Source organism: Lactuca virosa, chromosome 4 (genome assembly GCF_052849685.1).
Source record: "Lactuca virosa cultivar CGN04683 chromosome 4, Lactuca_virosa_CGN04683_v6, whole genome shotgun sequence".
NCBI classification, from domain to species: Eukaryota; Viridiplantae; Streptophyta; class Magnoliopsida; order Asterales; family Asteraceae; genus Lactuca; species Lactuca virosa.
In genome coordinates, this window is record NC_136429.1 from 491,011,095 (window position 1) to 491,032,273 (window position 21,179).

Here is a 21,179-nt window from a genome sequence, read left to right on the forward strand (position 1 = left end):
CTATCACTTGGTTCATCCCAATCAAGATTGCTAAATAATTTATTTTTGAGGGTCAATTATGTAAATATGCACATTATGCTAAAATTTCTCTTTATTATTATAAAAAGAAATACACATTGACCTATACTATTACATAGGTTTGAAATAACGATTTGTTACATTATCCCCCCGTTAGAGAGAATTTCGTCCCGAAATTAGTATTTCAGATAGACTAGGGAAAAAATGTGGATATTTTTGTTTCATTTGATCCTCCCGCTCCCAAGTGAATTCAGGTCCCCGTTTTGCATTCCAACGAACCTTCGCTATCGGGATACGGCTTTGTTTGGTTTTCTTAACTTCCCTGTCTAGAATCTCTACGGGTTCTTCCACAAAGTTGAGGGTCTCGTTTAACTCGATTTCCTCGAGTGGGATCACAAGAGTCTCGTCGGATAGACACTTTTTCAAGTTCGAAACGTGGAAGGTAGTCTATGATACCACTGATGAGTTTTGAACAAAACATACATTACTATGTGTGCATGCAACCCTAAATTGATTGGATCTAAGTTTTCACTATCGAACATGCAAACAATGAACTCAATACAAGAAACCCTAGGATCTATGTATAATAATCGAAATTCACACAATTGGGATCATAATACATACCTTGATTGTTATATTGTAATAACAATCTAAAACCTTGGAGATCTTGAACTTTGAGAACTTAGTGTCACAAGCGTCACATCTCTAATGGCTCACAAACACACTTAGCAAGAAGATGATTATAAGTGGAGGATAGAAGATATAATTTTCGGTTTTCTTAGGGTTTTGGAACCTTAGCATAGCCGAAATCCACAAGGGGTTATGCTCTTTATATAGTTGTTGGTTGCTTAGAGCCAAAGCTAGGGTTAAGATAAGGAAACCCTAATCCATTTGCTTAAGGCCTAAGCAGATCACGGATCCTCATCCTTAAGGACATGAACAAAATTTCTTACGCCTTCCCTAGAGAATTTTGTCCATCCCTTCTAGGATGGTCCAAGAGCCAAATTCCACAACTATCAATAAATGCAAAACAACCCCTGCACTTTTAATTAATTCATTTAATCACAAAATTAATTCCAAATTAATTTCTAATTAAATATTAATTAATAATATGATTTCTAATTAATATATTATTTCCATAACATATTAATAAATCATTTATATCAATTTATTATTGCAAATTATAAATTCTTCCTCCTCCTCAATTAATCATCCTGTCAACTTGCTAGTGTGAAGGCAACCCAAAAGGACCATGCCACTGTCAATTTAAATACATACCAATTATAGTTATGGGCTTATACACCTAATCCAACACTAACGAGATGAAGAACCTCAACCATTAACAGAAAACATTCTCATGAACGATCGAAACAAGATCCCATACCTTTATTGAGACTGAACAGACCCATCAATACGTAACTAACTCGATAAGACTTTTAAAGTTATCCACAAATGGTGCTTAAACTCTGGTAAGATCCATCCAATTACCAAACCTGCCAATATGACATGCCAAAATTAGATTCTAAACTTCCAATATCTAAGGACATCTTGCAACTCGAGCCGAACTTGACGATAGGTTGACACATCCATTGCACTTCACTGATACAACCCGAAACTTCCAAAGAAATTATGCTATTGATGATGAAAGAAATGACCAACAATCGAGGATGCATTGACAACTAATCCCATGATCGAATACACTACTGAGCCAAAACCCACGTGGAGCTAAACATACCAAACTCTGAAACTGACTGGCTGATCAACGACTATCCAACCTAGGCTATAGATATCAATTTATAAAACAAGCTGACAAAATCCCTCAATATTTTATGTCTTATTTTTAGAATATTTTACTTTTTATAAAAATTATTAGTATACATTAGGATCGTCTCTGTAGGCCGTGTATTTATAAAATTTCCAAAAACAAATCTCCATAGGTCGTGCTTAACACGACTTTTAAATTGATATCTATCATAGATAAGGAGTATAATATGTTGTTATTATGAGTACGTTGATATAATGGATAAAAACTATTGTATGTTTTTACTATTGATTAAACTGATTACTATAATCGATAAAAACTCAAAGTATGTGGTTCTTATTAATATATTGCTATAATGGAAAAAAGTATAATATAATATTATTATTGATTAAATTGATTGCTATAAAGGATAAAAGCTCTCAAAGTGTGTCGTTATTATGAGTACATTGATATAATGGACAAAAAGTATATTATGTTGTTATTATTGATTACATTGATTGTTATAAAGGATAAAAAAAAAACTCAAAATATGTTGTTCTTATGAGAACATTGCTATATTAGATAAAAAGTACAATATGCTGTTGTTATGTATTAAATTGTTAACATGTTCCTATAATAAACAAAAGTACATTGTTATAATGGTTTTAAAGTTAAGTAGATTTACTAACTATATATGTTTGTCTTATCTTTTTTTAGATAGAAAAGTTGTGTCATGAAATAGCTAACATGTGAGAAAGCGAAGCATAAAGGGAGTTGAAAATGGCATAAATGCGAGGAAGGCAAGCCTCACTTAAGCAAACAAACAACGACTTTTTTCAACCAAAACAACTTGTCTTGTAATCCGCCAGACGGAAATTAGTTTTATGTTTCTAATTAACCTAAACAATCAATACTTGTATTTGACATTTTTCATATAACATATTTGACACCAGATTGTATTGTGATCTAACACTTTTTATTATAATTAATTTGTTATGTGATTATATGTTTAGCATATTTGTATCATACATTGGTTTATTCTGCATTTTTGTGCAAAAAACACTTGATTTTTTTTTAGTTTTTAATACTTTACAAAAATTCAAACTACGATGAAATATTGACGGAACCAGCTGTCATGAAAAGTAAACAAATCCGTCGGTACATGTCCATCGATAATCCGGCTGTGTCGTGGTTTATCGATAAAGCGCCGGCAAAATGTGTTTGTTGGTACTCCGTCGCTAAAAGTGTTGGATCGGTAAAAGTATATGTGGAAAGTACGTTGGTAATGTGGTCAAAAAGGTGTTGGTAATGTGCTTGAAAAGGTCAAACAAGGATTGTACGCATCGACCACTAAATCCATCGGAAAAGGGTCGGTATTTAATATTTACTGACGGCATTTTTATCCAACAAACCAATTTTCGTCGAAAATCCATCGGAAATGACCTTAACCAATGGAAACGACCGGTGATTCTAACACGTCTTTCTAATAGGGGAATTTGAAGGATCAATGATTTTAGGAGGTAAGAGTATTAAAATGCTACTTGTTTTATTCGTCTGTAAACTTTTGAAATGTCTCATTTGATTTGAAGTTTGTCCCACAATGGGAGCCTTTAACTTTTGCCAAACATACCCACTAACCATGTATGAAACCATAAAAGTGAAAAGGAGTTATCCGATTGACACGACTACTCCATTCAGTGATGAGTAGTTGACATTTGTACCTGAAACATTATAATAATACATAATTTAATCACACAATTAATGAAATTAAAATCCACTCCAGATCAACTTAACTGATAACCAGGCATCCAAACGTAAATTACTATACTTCCACTGATCATCCAAACCTATTTTACTATACTACCCCTGGTCTTCATCTTGGTAAAACCGTTTCCGACACAAACACTTCATGGCTGCTGCCATCAGGCGATGTCAATCCATGTTGTATTCCCACTCCAGTCGACCCCTCTAGCTCATAATCATACTCGTACTCCTCAACTACACTCACATCCTCTCCTTTCACCGGAAACATAAATTCTTGATTTCTCGACATGCCACTGCCACCTTTCATCTCACCTGCCATCTATCCATCTATCTTCTCAGCTGCCTCCAGTAATTGCAATGCAAACTCTAACCCCCAAACAACTTCATCCATCTTCGGACGTTTACTCCCTTTCATTCTTAAACAACTCTTTGCCACCTCACCAAACTTCATCAAACAATTAGGAACAATCTCATCACTTATTCTCTTATCAACTATCTCATGCAACGTCCCCTTTCCATAATTTATCCTACCCCATTCAGTCAAATTCATCTCTTCATCGGTAACCCCTATCGGGTTATGATCACCGGCCTTGAACATAATTTATCCCAACCCACTAAACCCATTAATACATCATTTTTTCTCTTTTATTTTTCTTCATCTTTCTCAACCCACAACACACGGAAATGTATCTTTTTGAACTCACTCAACCCATTCAATTAAAAAAATACAAAACAATCAAGGTAAAATCTTAATTAGCAATAGAGTTACCGTCGGTACTACTCCTATTTTAGCGGGTTATTTAATTTGTTTCACTAACCCACTTCATCATCTCTCTCTACTTTCTCTCTCTTATTTTCTCTTGTACCATCTCTTATAAAATAGGTTTTATTTTTTATTTTTCATTTTCAAATTACATTTAAGAAATCATAATTTTGGGATTTATGTAGCTTGCTATTATGTTCTCAATGGAAAATAGACATTCATTTTAAAGTGTGTAAATTTCACATGAAGGATGTGATAAGTTTCAAAATTTTAATTGCTTTACTTATTGTTGGTTAAATTTGATATGTTTTGATATGTCTGTTGTGAATATATTATGCCAACAACATAACTCCAAGATCAATCAAGTCTTAGAAAATGAATGTTAATGTGTCATACCACTGATAAATGTTCAATCTTCAAGTTTGCATTATCTCCATTTTATAGATATGAATAAATGCAAGACATATCAATGCACTTTCATGTATATTTTTATATAGCATCCTACTCTTATTTCTTATTTTTAGAACATTGTACTTTTAATAAATTTATTAGTATACATTAGGATCGTCTCCGTAGGTCGTGTATATGTAAAATTTCCAAAAAAAATCCATAGGTCGTGCTTAACCTGACCTTTAAATTGATTTCTATCATGGATAAGAAGTATAATATGTTGTTATTAGGAGTACGTTGATATAGTAGATAAAAACTATAGTATGTTGTTACTATGGATGAAATTGATTACTATAATCGTTAAAATTTAAAGTATGTGGTTCTTAGTAGTATATTGCTATAATGAAAAAGGTATACTATACTAGGATTATTGATTTAATTGATTGTTATAATGGATAAAAGCTCTCAAAGTACGTCGTTATTATTAGTACATTAATATAATGGACAAAAAGTATAGTATGTTGTTATTATTGCTTACATTGATTGTTATAAAGGATAAAAAACTCAAAATATGTTGTTCTTATGAGTACATTGTTATATTAGATAAAAAGTGCAGTATGTGGTTGTTATGGATTAAAATGATAACATTTTCCTATAATAAACAAAACTACATTGCTATAACGGTTTTAAAGTAAGTTGTGTCATGAAATAGTTATCATGCGAGAAAGCGAAGCATAAAGGGAGTTGAAAATGGCAGAAATGCGACGAAGGCAAGCCTTACTGGAAGCACACAAATAGCGGCTTTTTTCAACCGAACAACTTGCTATGTAATTCGCCATACGGAAATTATTTTTATGTTTCTAATCTAAACAATCAATACTTGTATTTGACATTTTTCATGTAACATATTTGACACTAGATTGTATTGTGTTCTGACGCTTTTTATTATAATGTTTAATTTGTTATGTGATTATATTTTTAGCATATTTGTATTATACGTAGGTTTTTTCTGCATTTTTGTGCAAAAAAACACTTGATTTTTTAGTTTTTAAAAATTTACAAAAACTCAAATTACCGATGAAATAGTGACAGAAACCGTTGTCATTAAAAGTAAACAAATCTATCGGTACTTGCCTATCGGTAGTCCTTATGTGTCATGGTTTAATGGTAAAGCACCGGTAAAATGTGTTTGTCAGTACTCCGTCGCTAGAAGTGTTGGACGGAAGTTTGTCGATAAAAGTATCTGTGGAAAGTACGTTAGTAACGTAGTCAAAATAGGTCAAACAAAGTTTGAATGCATCCAACACTAATTCCATTGGAAAAGCATCGATAGTAATTACCCTAACAAACCCATTTTCATCGAAAATCCATCAGAAATGACCTTAACCAACGGAAAATACTAGCGATTCTAACACATTTTTCTAATAGGGGAATTTGATGGATCAATTATTTTAGGAGGTAAGAGTATCAAAATGCTACTTGTTTCATTCTTCTTTAAACTTTTGAAATTTTATCTCATTTGATTTGAAGTTTGTCCCATAATGGGAGCCATTAACTTTTGCCAAACATACCTACTAACCATGTATGAAACCGGAAAAGTAAAACCATGTATGAAACTGTAATAGTGAAAAGGAGTTATCCAATTCACAAAACTGTTTCAGTATTGTTTGACTCCATTCAATGATGACTAGTGGACATTTGTACATGAAACCAAATAATACGTAATTTAATCACACAATTAATCAAATAATACATAATTTAATCACATAATTAATCAAATCAAAATCCACTCCGACATCAACTTAAGTGATAACTGATAACGTTGTCATATGATTATGATAAAGAGAAATTACAAGGGTTCACAATGAAAAGCATAAAGACTACAAAGACCAAGCCAGATATAAATACTAGCTAGACAAAACCCTAAAGGGCTAAAGGCTAAAAGGCCCACAAACATGTAGCCTAATAATATATAGGCTAACATCCCCCCTCAAACTTGCAATGCCACTACAATAAGCATTGAGAGTTTGTCACACAAGAACCGAAACCGAGAAGTCGATAGAGCCTTCGTAAAAATATCCGCAAGCTGCAAGATTGATGAAACAAACGGAAGTGATATGGTCTCGAGCTGTAGGTGACGACGGGTAAAATGACAATCAATCTCAATGTGCTTCGTCCGCTCATGAAAAACAGAATTCCTCGCAATTTGTATCGCATTTTTGTTATCACAATGTGTGGAAGTAGATGAAGAAATGTGAACTACCATATCTGGAAGCAGCCACCGGAAGCAGATAATCTCACATGTAGTTACAGCCGTAACACGATATTTAGCCTCCGTGGAAAATCTAGAAATAATGTCCTGTTTCTTGCTCTTCCTTGAAATGAGAGACTCTTCAAGAAATACGCAAAATCCGTTGGTGGATTTATGATCATGACGATCAGCATCCCAATCAGCATCACTATAGGCATGTAATTCAAGAGAAGATGTCGAGGGAAATAAGAGGGTCTGAAACTGAGTGCCACGAATATATCTCAAAATACGGAGAATAGCTCCCAATGAACAGATGTAGGAACAGTAACAAACTGACTCACAACATGAGCAATATCTGGACAAGTAACAGTGAGATAGACCAAACTTCCCACATAGTGCGATAAAGATTCGGATCGGACAAAGGAACACCATCAGTAGGAGAGTACCGTGCATTAGTTTCAAGAGGAGTATCAACACTCCGATTGTCAGAGAGGCCCTCCCATTTAAACAAGTCAGATATATATTTAGTCTGAGAAAGAAGATACCCTTTCTTAGACTGAGGTACCTCAATACCCAAGAAATAACACATCAAGCCCAAATCCTTCATTGCAAATCGATGAGCTAGATCATGCTTTAAAGACTCAATACCACCATGGTCATCACCAGTAATAATCATGTCATCCACATATAAGGACAAAAGAATTCGTCTTGTACTCGAGCATCTAACAAACAAAGCAGAATCATGATTACTCTGGACAAATCCAAGAGAGGTAATCATAGTGAAGAATTTCTCAAACCAAGCACGAGGGGCTTGCTTGAGACCATACAGAGCTTTGTGAAGCCGACAAACCTCATCCGGCTGATGCTGAATGTGACAACCGTCAAATTTCGGTCAAGTCAAAGTCAAACAAAGTCAACAAGTCAAACCGGTCAACTCCATTAACCCTTGTATGTTAAGGTTTACGTTGTACAATTCGCTATTTTAATGAGAAAACATCATTTGGAAAATTCATGTGTTTGATTTTCCTTAGCCTTAACAGTGCTAAACAACGAACCAAAGCGATAAAACACTATTGCACAATTATCGGGGGCTGTGTAAGACTCTTAAACATGGCTTAACGGGGTTTACAAATATGAAAATTGTAAAAATCTCATCATATTTACTATTTACTATTTACTATTTACTATTTACTACCTACTATTTACTATTTACGTTTTAAAAATTACTATTATTAGCCAATTAGTATTAACCACCTTCTAGAAACATTTGTCATGATTACATCATTAATATGTCATATACACTAACTAGTTATATGGAGAATGTCAACATTTAACACTTATTATTAAAGAATTATATATGAATAGTAATTCTTACTAGTATAAATACAAGGCTTAAGTCACTCATTTTCTACACCATTCTCTCTCAATTTCAAGACTTCCAAGGTTAATCATCAAGCTTTCTTCCACGCTTGGTTCTCGATTCGTCAAGGCATCTTCTAAGTGTTTTTGAGTTGAACACTTCTCTTCTCCAACATCCATCCTCTAAGAACACATAAGGTGAGTTCATACCCCTACATTTACATGTTTTCTTAAGTTTTAAGGGGGGAATACAAGTAAAATCATCAAGAACACAATTAAACTTTTTCTAACAGATTACATCAGAAAAGATGAACTTCGATCACGGACTGTTTTGGTCAACTTAAATATTTTAGTTTTCAAAACTGTTCCATGTGAAAGTAGTTCAAACTCTTAGCTTTAAAATGACTATTTGCACATCTCCATATGATTTTTCTACAATTTATGGTGATTTTTACAAAACTGCCTATCATTTCAGAGGCAAACCCGGACCAGTCTGTGATTATGAACATTTTCACCTCTGTTAGAGATCACTAAAAATCATGATAAAAGTTACGAACAAACTAGACTCATATTCCAAACTCTCAGAATTTGCGGATTTGGATTTAGAGCTTTGATGATTTTTCTATAAATTTTCTAAGAACAGTAACAGAAACTGTATAAAACAAAAAGTTGCTGTCAATTTCATTTCACCTTGTAACATGTTGAGCAAGGTGTATATCTTTATGTGATTATATGTTATTGCAATATATGACATTTTATCTTAATATTTAGACACACATCAGTTTACAAATGGATTTGGACATATAAAATATAAAGAATAACAAGTGATTATAATCAAAGTACAACCGATACATTCAAACATTTAATAAACTATTTTGAATATAGTTTGCATACATTACTACGTACTACCCTTGGTTGATAAACTATAATAGGTATAGTTTATGATACATTACATAACACATACATTTAAAAAGGGTACATTTATACAAAGGATATTTTCATTAAGCAAGGTACGGCCATACGGTACCAAGTTTTCATAACACGTAATTCCGTTAATGACTTTGTGAGACATTTACTTCAAATTACCATTAAGTCCTGTATTGTAACCAGAGTCTCCTTGAGGGAGAGCGTGATAGTTATGTATAGATCTATATTGGTTTTGACAAACCCACACCTAAACTGCATGCAACAGTTAGACCGATAGGTCTGGGGTGACAAATGTCATAACATTTCCGACGCCTGAAGAACGTCGTTTTAGGCAACCTTGGTCATAGTATGGTTATAATAAACTCACATAAAGTATTAATAAACATTGGAATTTACGGGAACTTCATTAAAATTTAACGAGTTTATGTCGATTTAAACTTGTATTGTTTTACTATAAATATGACAAATTACTTGTACATTTCGGTCTTTGGGTTTTAAGACTACATTTACACATTAAGGAAAATATTGGATTTTCTAACACAAATACTACTTTTACAAACGAAAGGCTTTTAATAATACCAAACAAAAAAACTTATGAACTCACCAACCTTTGTGTTGACACTTTTTCAAACAACTTGTATTCTCAGGAAATCATTAAACAGGTAACCAAGTGCTTTTGAGGATGGGGCGCTAAGGCGTCTACTATTTCATATTTTGTCAACATATTGTAATTGATTCGTAAACATGTAATTCATACAATGATGTCACTTTTTCAATTATATATATGTTGGTTGTGTTTGCTTCAATTACTATTACAATTGTTGTTATGATACTATACATGAAGTCCTCCACCCCCGGACGTTTCCGCCATCCTTGGTTTGGGGGTGTGACAGAGTGGTATCAGAGCACAGTTTATAGTAAATTAAGTATATCAAACCACATAAGATATACAAACTATAAACACAATTGGGACTAATAGTCTCTGATTTGTGCATTTTTCAAATAAATATACTCTTAGAAAATAAATGATTTTCTTGATTAAAGTATACATACATACATTACATGCTCGCATGGTATCATAACTAGCGAAAACATAAAGCAAAAGAAGAAGAGTTGAACATTTTGAGTATGCCTTAGTATATGTGGATTAAATCTGGGAAGGATATAGCCTGATCAACTATATCTGTCCGGGAATTTACTTGCATATACCGGGGGATGGTCAGGATGGACAACAAATCTAACAAACCTAATAACACACTACAAAAGGATACTTTAAGAACTCAAAACTAAACATTTACAAATACTATAGGAGTATTTTGTGTTACTATAATAAATTATCTGATAATTAAATAGGTCTTTATTTATAGATCAATAGCTGCTAAGTGGATGCGCTAAGGTCATATGTAACTAAGATGCTATAGACTTAGAATTTATGTATCTTTGTTTCACTTCCTGTCCTTGTTTGGTTGTGGTCTTGGAGTTAGGGTAATCTATTCGAAGGACTATTATATCTTAATCACATATGACTGGTATGCACTTTGCAACTAATTTAGTAACCGATAAAGATCATTTTAAAATATAATATATTAATTATGTCCCGACTAAATTAGTATATGTAAAACTTTTACAAACAGTCATATACTTGGAAACAAGGAGACTCAAATAAAATATTTTATACTTTCATTTTACCTTATAACCCAATGTATTGGGTCAATTAAAAGTATAAAATCGTATGTATCGTAAACATACCGGAAAACAACGTAATAATATACTTTATGTATAAAAGATTTCTCTTCCTATAAATATACTTTTACTAAAAGTACATTGGTTTACGACTTACGACAGAACCATGCCGCCAAGGAGAAGACCAAGACCTTCCGGCAACATAGCAACACCTCCTCCGCCGCTGCCTCCACAGTTTGATCCTGCGATGTTCCAGGCTGTAGTAACAGCAGCCGTAGCGGCCGCAATATCGCAGATAGGGACAAACGGAGCTGGTGGTTCTGGATCGGGTGCTACAAACTCTAACCATGGAGACAGTACGTGGCGTACAAGAGAGTGTTCCTACAAAGACTTCACCAATGGCAAACCCGACAACTTCAATGGGAGCGGGGGAGTCATCACTTTAATGCAATGGTTTGAAAAGACTGAAGTAGTCTTTCAAGTGTGCTCTTGCCCCGAAGCGAGCAAAGTTAAGTTCGCAACCTTCACTTTCACCGGCCGGGCCCTTACTTGGTGGAACTGTCGGATTAATTCACTTACTCTCGAAGTAGCTAGCTCCATATCCTGGGCAGAACTAAAAACCTTGATGATGAAGGAGTACTGCCCGAGAGGTGAAATTCAAAAGCTAGAACAAGAACTTTGGAACCTCAGGATGACGGGCTCCGACCTTGAAACCTACACCACCCGATTCAATGAATTGGCTCTCCTCTGCCCAACAATGGTTACTCCGGAGGAGAAAAAGGTGGAGCGATACCTTTGGGGACTGTCTCCCCAAGTGCAAAGTAGTGTCCTGGCTTCAAGGCCAACTACTTTTGACAGTGCCAGGGAGCTGGCACAACAACTTGTTGACCACCGAGTCGGTCATAATACTACAACCACCGCCATTGATCAATCAAAAGGGGGAAACAACAAAAGGAAGTTCTGGAACCAAAAGAAGAGCCAACCAGCACAGGACCCCGCTAAGAAGCAACAAACTGTTGCTGTCCATGCTGCCACTAATGCTGCCACTACTGCTACCACTCCAGCACCACCGAAGCCATATGCTGGAACCCTACCTAAGTGCAACAAGTGCAACTTTCACCACAATGGTGCTTGTAGGGAGATGCACTGTAACAACTGCGACGGGAAGGGGCACACTGCTCGTTTCTGTAAAGCGCCGGCTCGACCAATCAACCAAGTCGCCAGTACGGGGGCAACCCGAACCTGCTACAACTGTGGAGACGCCGGTCACTTCAAAAGAAACTGCCCCAAAGCACAAGCCCCTAATGCTGGTGGAGTAGGAAGAGTCCTGGCAATAGGACATGGGGAAGCAGTCGAGGATCCCACGGTGGTTACCGGTACGTTTCTCCTCAATAACTCTTATGCATACGTACTATTCGATAGTGGAGCGGAGAGGAGTTTCGTGAGCCACCAATATAAACAATTACTTGAACAAAATCCCCAATCACTAAAGGATACTTATGTAGTAGAAATGGCAAATGGGAAAGTAGAACGCACTAGCGATATATACTCAGAGTGTACTCTCACTCTAGACAACCATACATTTAAAATTGACCTGATGCCGGTCACCATAAAAAGCTTCGACGTAATCATCGGGATGGATTGGTTAGTTCCTCACCGTGCCGACATTCTATGTTATGAAAGGGCCGTTCGCCTCAATCTACCAAATGACGAAACCCTTCTCATCTATGGTGACAAACCTAGTGCGAATTTTAAATGTATGGTTGTCTAGAGTGAGAGTACACTCTGAGTATATATCGCTAGTGCGTTCTACTTTCCCATTTGCCATTTCTACTACATAAGTATCCTTTAGTGATTGGGGATTTTGTTCAAGTAATTGTTTATATTGGTGGCTCACGAAACTCCTCTCCGCTCCACTATCGAATAGTACGCATGCATAAGAGTTATTGAGGAGAAACGTACCGGTAACCACCGTGGGATCCTCGACTGCTTCCCCATGTCCTATTGCCAGGACTCTTCCTACTCCACCAGTATTAGGGGCTTGTGCTTTGGGGCAGTTTCTTTTGAAGTGACCGGCGTCTCCACAGTTGTAGCAGGTTCGGGTTGCCCCCGTACTAGCGACTTGGTTGATTGGTCGAGCCGGCGCTTTACAGAAACGAGCAGTGTGCCCCTTCCTGTCGCAGTTGTTAGAGTGCATCTCCCTACAAGCACCATTGTGGTGAAAGTTGCACTTGTTGCACTTAGGTAGGGTTCCAACATATGGCTTCGGTAGTGTTGGAGTGGTAGCAGTAGTGGCAGCATTAGTGGCAGCATGGACAGCAACAGTTTGTTGCTTCTTAGCGGGGTCCTGTGCTGGTTGGCTCTTCTTTTGGTTCCAGAACTTCCTTTTGTTGTTTCCCCCTTTTGATTGATCAGTGGTGGTGGTTGTAGTATTATGACCGGCTCGGTGGTCAACAAGTTGTTGTGCCAGCTCCCTGGCACTGTCAAAAGTAGTTGGCCTTGAAGCCAGGACACTACTTTGCACTTGGGGAGACAGTCCCCAAAGGTATCGCTCCACCTTTTTCTCCTCCGGAGTAACCATTGTTGGGCAGAGGAGAGCCAATTCATTGAATCGGGTGGTGTAGGTTTCAAGGTCGGAGCCCGTCATCCTGAGGTTCCAAAGTTCTTGTTCCAGCTTTTGAATTTCACCTCTCGGCCAGTACTCCTTCATCATCAAGGTTTTTAGTTCTGCCCAGGATATGGAGCTAGCTACTTCGAGAGTAAGTGAATTAATCCGACAGTTCCACCAAGTAAGGGCCCGGCCGGTGAAAGTGAAGGCTGCGAACTTAACTTTGCTCACTTCGGGGCAAGAGCACACTTGAAAGACTACTTCAGTCTTTTCAAACCATTGCATTAAAGTGATGACTCCCCCGCTCCCATTGAAGTTGTCGGGTTTGCCATTGGTGAAGTCTTTGTAGGAACACTCTCTTGTACGCCACGTACTGTCTCCATGGTTAGAGTTTGTAGCACCCGATCCAGAACCACCATCTCCGTTTGTCCCTATCTGTGATATTGCGGCCGTTACGGCTGCTGTTACTGCAGCCTGGAACATCGCAGGATCAAACTGTGGAGGCAGCGGCAGAGGAGGTGTTGCTATGTTGCCGGAAGGTCTTGGTCTTCTCCTTGGCGGCATGGTTCTGTCGTAAGTCGTAAACCAATGTACTTTTAGTAAAAGTATATTTATAGGAAGAGAAATCTTTTATACATAAAGTATATTATTACGTTGTTTTCCGGTATGTTTACGATACATACGATTTTATACTTTTAATTGACCCAATACATTGGGTTATGAGGTAAAATGAAAGTATAAAATATTTTATTTGAGTCTCCTTGTTTCCAAGTATATGACTGTTTGTAAAAGTTTTACATACACTTATTTAGTCGGGACATAATTAATATATTATATTTTAAAATGATCTTTATCGGTTACTAAATTAGTTGCAAAGTGCATACCAGTCATATGTGATTAAGATATAATAGTCCTTCGAATAGATGACCCTAACTCCAAGACCACAACTAAACAAGGACAGGAAGTGAAACAAAGATACATAAATTCTAAGTCTATAGCATCTTAGTTACATATGACCTTAGCGCATCCACTTAGCAGCTATTGATCTATAAATAAAGACCTATTTAATTCTCAGATAATTTATTATAGTAACACAAAATACTCCTATAGTATTTGTAAATGTTTAGTTTTGAGTTCTTAAAGTATCCATTTGTAGTGTGTTATTAGGTTTGTTAGATTTGTTGTCCATCCTGACCATCCCCCGGTATATGCAAGTAAATTCCCGGACAGATATAGTTGATCAGGCTATATCCTTCCCAGATTTAATCCACATATACTAAGGCATACTCAAAATGTTCAACTCTTCTTCTTTTGCTTTATGTTTTCGCTAGTTATGATACCATGCGAGCATGTAATGTATGTATGTATACTTTAATCAAGAAAATCATTTATTTTCTAAGAGTATATTTATTTGAAAAATGCACAAATCAGAGACTATTAGTCCCAATTGTGTTTATAGTTTGTATATCTTATGTGGTTTGATATACTTAATTTACTATAAACTGTGCTCTGATACCAATCTGTCACACCCCCAAACCAAGGATGGCGGAAACGTCCGGGGGTGGAGGACTTCATGTATAGTATCATAACAACAATTGTAATAGTAATTGAAGCAAACACAACCAACATATATATAATTGAAAAAGTGACATCATTGCATGAATTACATGTTTACGAATCAATTACAATATGTTGACAAAATATGAAATAGTAGACGCCTTAGCGCCCCATCCTCAAAAGCACTTGGTTACCTGTTTAATGATTTCCTGAGAATACAAGTTGTTTGAAAAAGTGTCAACACAAAGGTTGGTGAGTTCATAAGTTTTTTTTGTTTGGTATTATTAAAAGCCTTTCGTTTGTAAAAGTAGTATTTGTGTTAGAAAATCCAATATTTTCCTTAATGTGTAAATGTAGTCTTAAAACCCAAAGACCGAAATGTACAAGTAATTTGTCACATTTATAGTAAAACAATACAAGTTTAAATCGACATAAACTCGTTAAATTTTAATGAAGTTCCCGTAAATTCCAATGTTTATTAATACTTTATGTGAGTTTATTATAACCATACTATGACCAAGGTTGCCTAAAACGACGTTCTTCAGGCGTCGGAAATGTTATGACATTTGTCACCCCAGACCTATCGGTCTAACTGTTGCATGCAGTTTAGGTGTGGGTTTGTCAAACCCAATATAGATCTATACACAACTATCACGCTCTCCCTCAAGGAGACTCTGGTTACAATACAGGACTTAATGGTAATTTGAAGTAAATGTCTCACAAAGTCATTAACGGAATTACGTGTTATGAAAACTTGGTGCCGACATTCTATGTTACGAAAGGGCCGTTCGCCTCAATCTACCAAATGACGAAACCCTTCTCATCTATGGTGACAAACCTAGTGCGAATTTACAAATCATCTCATGCATCAAATCCCAAAAGTATCTCCGGAAGGAGTACCACGCCTTCTTGGCCCACGTAGTAGACAAGAAACAAGACGTGAAAGACATCCCCGAAGTGTGTAACTTCCCGGATGTGTTCCCAGAAGATCTTCCTGGTGTACCACTCGCATGACAAGTCGATTGCAGAATTGACTTAATACCCGGAGCTACCCCCGTAGCCAGAGCTCCATACCGCCTCGCACCAAAAGAAATGCAAGAGTTGTCCAGTCAGTTGAACGAGCTTTTGAGCAAAGGGTTCATCAGACCAAGCTTCTCACCTTGGGGAGCACCAGTCCTTTTTGTAAAGAAGAAGGACGGATCCTTTCGCATGTGCATCGACTATCGGGAACTAAACAAACTCACCATCAAGAACCGATATCCTCTACCCCGAATCGACGACCTTTTCGACCAACTCCAAGGAGCAAATTTCTTCTCAAAGATCGACCTAAGGTCAGGTTACCATCAGCTACGAGTTCAAGAAGAAGATATTCCCAAAACTGCATTCAGAACTCGCTATGGGCACTACGAGTTTGTGGTGATGGCCTTCGGTTTAACAAACGCACCTGCGGTATTCATGGACCTAATGAATAGAGTGTGTCGACCCTACCTAGACAAGTTTGTAATCGTATTCATCGACGATATCTTGATCTACTCGCGAAGCGAAGAAGAGCATCGCCTACATCTACGCCAAGTGCTAGAGACACTAAGAGCGGAGAAGCTTTATGCTAAGTTCTCTAAGTTTGAATTCTGGATTAGAGAAGTCGATTTCCTTGGCCATGTGGTAAGTGAGAAAGGCATACATGTGGATCCCTCCAAGATCAAGGCAATCGAGAATTGGTCAGCACCCAAGACGCCAACCGAAATTCGACAATTCCTTGGGCTTGCTGGCTACTACCGAAGATTTATACAAAACTTCTCCAAGATTGCGAAACCACTCACCACCTTGACGCAAAAAGGTGTGATATTCAAGTGGGAAAATAAACAAGAAACTGCTTTCCAAACGTTAAAACAAGCCCTATGCAGCGCACCGATCTTGTCTCTCCCAGAGGGAACCGAAGACTTCATAGTGTACTGTGATGCTTCGAATCAAGGCCTCGGATGTGTGCTCATGCAGAGAGGGAAGGTTATCGCGTATGCATCAAGACAGCTTAAGACGCACGAGGTTAATTATACTACCCACGACCTGGAATTAGGAGCAGTAGTATTCGCTTTGAAGATCTGGAGACACTACCTCTACGGCACGAAATGCACTATCGTCACTGATCACAAAAGTCTTCAGCATATCCTCAATCAGAAAGAGCTCAACATGCGACAGAGGAGATGGGTAGAGTTGCTGAATGACTACGAGTGCGAAATTTGTTATCATCCGGGCAAGGCCAATGTAGTGGCCGATGCTCTAAGCAGGAAGGAGTACTCGGGCCGCCGAGTAAAATCCTTAACAATGACAATCCATTCCCACCTGACCATACAAATCAAGGAAGCTCAACTGCAAGCTTTGAAACCAGAAAAGGTGGCAGGAGAGACATTAAGGGGAATGGATAAAAACTTAGAAGTCAAGGATGATGGAGCACGTTATATCATGAACCAGATTTGGACACCGAAGTTCGGTGGACTCCGAGACGTCGTCATGAATGAAGCACACAAGACTCGATACTCCATCCATCCCGGGTCGGATAAGATGTATCTGGACCTCAAGAAATTATACTGGTGGCCGAACATGAAAGCTGAGATTGCTACCTATGTGAGCAAGTGTCTGACTTGCGCCAAGGTCAAAATCGAATACCAGAAACCATCCGGGCTATTACAACAGCCGGATATACCTCAGTGGAAGTGGGAACGAATAACCATGGACTTCATAACCAAGCTGCCTAAGACATCGGGCGGGCTTGACACCATATGGGTAATCGTAGACAGATTGACCAAATCAGCACACTTCCTACCGATAAAAGAAACTGACAAGATGGAGAAGCTGACTAGAACGTACATCAAAGAGATTGTACGACTCCATGGTGTGCTGATATCCATTATCTCCGATAGAGATAGTAGATTTACCTCACGGTTTTGGCAGTCTCTACAAAAATCATTGGGAACTAGGCTTGACATGAGTACGGCCTACCACCCACAAACCGACGGACAGAGCGAACGAACCATTCAAACGTTGGAAGACATGTTAAGAGCTTGTGTGATAGACTTCGGTAAAGCATGGGATACCCATCTACCGCTTATCGAATTTTCCTACAATAACAGCTATCATACTAGCATCAAAGTGGCTCCATTCGAAGCTCTTTACGGTCGCAAATGCAGATCACCCCTGTGTTGGGCTGAGGTGGGGGATACACAGCTAGCTAGAGGGCAAGTCTCTAATAGCACCCTCACTGGCCCTGAAATCATAAGGGAAACCACAGAAAAGATCGTTCAAATTCGAGAAAGACTGAAAGCGTCTCGCGATCGGCAAAAGAGTTACGCAGACAAACGACGCAAACCCTTGGAATTCCAGGTGGGTGATCGTGTACTACTAAAAGTTTCCCCTTGGAAAGGAATGATACGATTCGGCAAACGCGGGAAACTAAATCCAAGGTACATCGGGCCATTCGAAATCCTTGCTAGGATTGGGCCAGTAGCATACAAACTTCGATTACCTCAGGAACTCGACAAAGTACATCCCACATTTCACGTGTCGAACCTAAAGAAGTGTTTGTCTGGTGAGACACTCGTAATACCACTCGACGAAATCGAAGTTAACGAAAATCTCCACTTCGTGGCGGAACCAGTCGAAATCATGGATCGGGGAATCAAACGAACGAAACAAAGTCGTATTCCCATCGTGAAGGTCCGTTGGAACACTAAACGAGGACCCGAATTCACCTGGGAACGCGAGGATCAGATGAAACAAAAGTATCCACATCTCTTCCTGAACTCTTGAAGTCCCAGTCAAAAATACAAAATTTCGGGACGAAATTTCTTCTAACGGGGGGATGATGTGACAACCGTCAAATTTCGGTCAAGTCAAAGTCAAACAAAGTCAACAAGTCAAACCGGTCAACTCCATTAACCCTTGTATGTTAAGTTTTACGTTGTACAATTCGCTATTTTAATGAGAAAACATCATTTGGAAAATTCATGTGTTTGATTTTCCTTACCCTTAACAGTGCTAAACAACGAACCAAAGCGATAAAACACTATTGCACAATTATCGGGGGCTGTGTAAGACTCTTAAACATGGCTTAACGGGGTTTACAAATATGAAAATTGTAAAAATCTCATCATATTTACTATTTACTATTTACTATTTACTATTTACTACCTACTATTTACTATTTACGTTTTAAAAATTACTATTATTAGCCAATTAGTATTAACCATCTTCTAGAAACATTTGTCATGATTACATCATGAATATGTCATATACACTAACTAGTTATATGGAGAATGTCAACATTTAACACTTATTATTAAAGAATTATATATGAATAGTAATTCTTACTAGTATAAATACAAGGCTTAAGTCACTCATTTTCTACACCATTCTCTCTCAATTTCAAGACTTCCAAGGTTAATCATCAAGCTTTCTTCCACTCTTGGTTCTCGATTCGTCAAGGCATCTTCTAAGTGTTTTTGACTTTAACACTTCTCTTCTCCAACATCCATCCTCTAAGAACACATAAGGTGAGTTCATACCCCTACATTTACATGTTTTCTTAAGTTTTAAGGGGGGAATACAAGTAAAATCATCAAGAACACAATTAAACTTTTTCTAACAGATTACATCAGAAAAGATGAACTTCGATCACGGACTGTTTTGGTCAACTTAAATATTTTAGTTTTCAAAACTGTTCTAGGTGCAAGTAGTTCAAACTCTTAGCGTTAAAATGACTATTTGCACATCTCCATATGATTTTTCTACAATTTATGGTGATTTTTACAAAACTGCCTATCATTTCAAAGGCAAACCCGGACCAGTCTGTGATTATGAACATTTTCACCTCTGTTAGAGATCACTAAAAATCATGATAAAATTTACGAACAAACTAGACACATATTCCAAACTCTTAGAATTTGCGGATTTGGATTTAGAGCTTTGATGATTTTTCTATAAATTTTCTAAGAACAGTAACAGAAACTGTATACAACAAAAAGTTGCTGTCAATTTCATTTCACCTTGTAACATGTTGAGCAAGGTGTATATCTTTATGTGATTATATGTTATTGCAATATATGACATTTTATCTTAATATTTAGACACACATCAGTTTACAAATGGATTTGGACATATAAGATATAAAGAATAACAAGTGATTATAATCAAAGTACAACCGATACATTCAAACATTTAATAAACTATTTTGAATATAGTTTGCATACATTACTACGTACTACCCTTGGTTGATAAACTATAATAGGTATAGTTTATGATACATTACATAACACATACATTTAAAAAGGGTACATTTATACAAAGGATATTTTCATTAAGCAAGGTACGGCCATACGGTACCAAGTTTTCATAACACGTAATTTCGTTAATGACTTTGTGAGACATTTACTTCAAATTACCATTAAGTCATGTATTGTAACCAGAGTCTCCTTGAGGGAGAGCGTGATAGTTGTGTATAGATCTATATTGGGTTTGACAAACCCACACCTAAACTGCATGCAACAGTTAGACCGATAGGTCTGGGGTGACAAATGTCATAACATTTCCGACGCCTGAAGAACGTCGTTTTAGGCAACCTTGGTCATAGTATGGTTATAATAAACTCACATAAAGTATTAATAAACATTGGAATTTACGGGAACTTCATTAAAATTTAACGAGTTTATGTCGATTTAAACTTGTATTGTTTTACTATAAATATGACAAATTACTTGTACATTTCGGTCTTTGGGTTTTAAGACTACATTTACACATTAAGGAAAATATTGGATTTTCTAACACAAATACTACTTTTACAAACGAAAGGCTTTTAATAATACCAAACAAAAAAACTTATGAACTCACCAACCTTTGTGTTGACACTTTTTCAAACAACTTGTATTCTCAGGAAATCATTAAACAGGTAACCAAGTGCTTTTGAGGATAGGGCGCTAAGGCGTCTACTATTTCGTATTTTGTCAACATATTGTAATTGATTCGTAAACATGTAATTCATACAATGATGTCACTTTTTCAATTATATATATGTTGGTTGTGTTTGCTTCAATTACTATTACAATTGTTGTTATGATACTATACATGA

General features: G+C 36.9%; 1 pseudogene; it reads right to left on the reverse strand.

Annotated features, from left to right (window-relative positions):
* Positions 1-3,488: 3,488 nt before the first annotated feature.
* LOC145106939 (receptor-like protein kinase FERONIA) overlaps positions 3,489-21,179 on the reverse strand; it is a 37,605-nt pseudogene continuing 19,914 nt past the window's right edge.